Here is a 2500-nt window from a genome sequence, read left to right as displayed (position 1 = left end):
AACACGTACAAAATTATCAATAACTGGTTTGATCTTATAAAGTGGATCATTATCTTGAGAGTCTTGGGCAGGCATTCAATCATTGTTTGCAAAGTGAAAAAACTTCAAGAACAGTTTGAACCTGTCTCAGCCAAAGTGTTCCCGAAACCAAGTTTGGAAGATTGGTTTATGGGAAGTGTTCCAGTAATCATTTAGCTCTGGCAATCTCACAATGCCCATATTGAAAGCCATGCCAATAAAAGCTTTCATTTCTTTGATGTTAGTGTGCCCATCTGTAATCCAATTATGAGCGGCTGATCGGGGATGGCACTGCAAATACTCCTTCTTATTAGATACAAATGTATCACTGTATCTATTTATTTCATTTACTACAGTCTGCATAAAAGAATCAGGAAAAAATAAATTGAAATAAGCAATTTGGGGTCGTTGGCCTGTTGAGAATGCTTAGGTCCCTGGGTGGCACTAAATGGCACTGGAATAGGGCCAGTGTCCTCACCAATGAGGCTCTCCCACACACCACCTGATGCACATGCATTAGTTTCACTTTCTGAAGATGATCCGTCATCCTCATCACTGTTGCTCTCTGTTTCACTACCAGTATCATCAGAATCTGAAACTTCCTCATCTCCTGTTTCATAAAATGAAATGTGAGTGATATCGTTTGAAACTGAAGGGGACGCCATAATTTTCATCCTAAAATAGATAAGGTTATAACTAATTCACTGATATGCGATGCATTTACACTACTTACAGCTTGTATTAAATCCATTTTCTCTCTATTACGTTTTTATCCAACATCAGCATGTAATAATTACGGAAAATAAGAACCATGATAAAGATTATCTCTCAAAACCAAGACGCCAACCATGATATCTCAACATTCATTCTAAAAAATATTAGCTTTTGCTACGAGTACACTTATACGATATACGTATTCTTCCATTACTGGTAATTCCTATTATCGCTTAAAACTTATATTATCATTCTATTGTCCTTATCCCATATTAACCTGTAATAATTACAAAAATAATGATATAGTAGTTACTGAGAGCTGGTCATGGAACACACAAAACCGATGTCGAGACTGAAGTTTTCCTGGGAGTTCTTGATTTTCTCCACGTCATAATCCTTTTAACCAATTAAGTAACAGGATTATGATGATGTCATTGTGATGTAATAACATTTAGCCAATGACACTGAACTATTGATATGTCATTAGAGAGCAAGGTACTGGCATAAGAAACCTGTATCTGAAAGTATTGGTGCGTGGTTTAAATCGGTTCACTAAAGTGGCTCAGCATCAGGAGTAGGAAGGTCAGAAAAGTGGCTCTTCGTCTTTTTGGCGGTTAATCAAAACAATGAGACATTTGGCATGCACGAATTCCTTACTCTTAGTATGCTGGAAAGACTTCCATGTATTACAGTTTGATGATTTTTTTTATACAACTGTGTATTTACATACATATTCAATATGTCACCCATGAGATCAGATGATACTAGAGGTAAGAAGTGCAAGAGATAATTATGAAATATCAAATTTAGAATATGTAAGTCACAGATAAATAATGTGCAGATTTTGAGAAAAAGTTAGTACTGTATTGACTTACTAGTAGGCTAACTTGGGAGAATGTAGGCTAAATGTGTTAAATAAAGTACACTATTTTAAAGAAAATTACTATAAATTATGAAGTTATAAAATGGAGTTTAAATATATGAGTAATAAAGAGACAAAAAGCGTTGTCAGAACTTTGTCAAGTAGTGGGCTATGTCAGAAACTAGTTCTGTGTATAATATATGACTGAAAAATAATGCTATAGTCGAAATAAAGAGAATAACACGTTTAACAACGAATTCATTTAACATCCTGGTCGCTGGAACGGAACCCCGTCGTTAAACAAGAAGTACCTGTATATATATATACATATACAGTGGACCCCCGTATTTGCGTTTTCCGGATTCGTGGACTCACACATTCGTGGAGTTCTCTCGGGAACATTTCCCCGCATTAGTCACGGAAAATTCGCCTATTTGCGGTATTTTTCTATGAAAAATAAGCAAAAATTCCTGGTTTTTTTATTTATGAATTTCATCATAAAATGCACTTTTTGTGATAAAACTATTAAAAAACCAGATATGAAAATTTTGAGTGGTTGTTTCTTGAGTTTTAACTAATGAAATAGGAGGTTTTGAGCATTTTTATAGGGGTTCCAACTATTCACGGGTTCTAACTATTCCCGGGGGGTCTGGTACGCATCCCCCACGAATATGAGGGACCACTATATATATATATATATATATATATATATATATATATATATATATATATATATATATATATATATATATGTGTGTGTGTGTGTGTGTGGTGGATTCATTTACAAATTTTTCATGACTGAAGAATTTTAGATAAATTGTAGAAGTCTAGAGGATCACATTTCTGTTCATTGGGTTATATTGTAAATTTTTTTTTATGACAAAGTAGTTTTAGTGCAAAAATCTG

The sequence above is a fragment of the Macrobrachium nipponense genome, chromosome 17 (assembly GCF_015104395.2).
Source record: "Macrobrachium nipponense isolate FS-2020 chromosome 17, ASM1510439v2, whole genome shotgun sequence".
NCBI classification, from domain to species: Eukaryota; Metazoa; Arthropoda; class Malacostraca; order Decapoda; family Palaemonidae; genus Macrobrachium; species Macrobrachium nipponense.
This window is presented reverse-complemented; position numbering follows the sequence as displayed.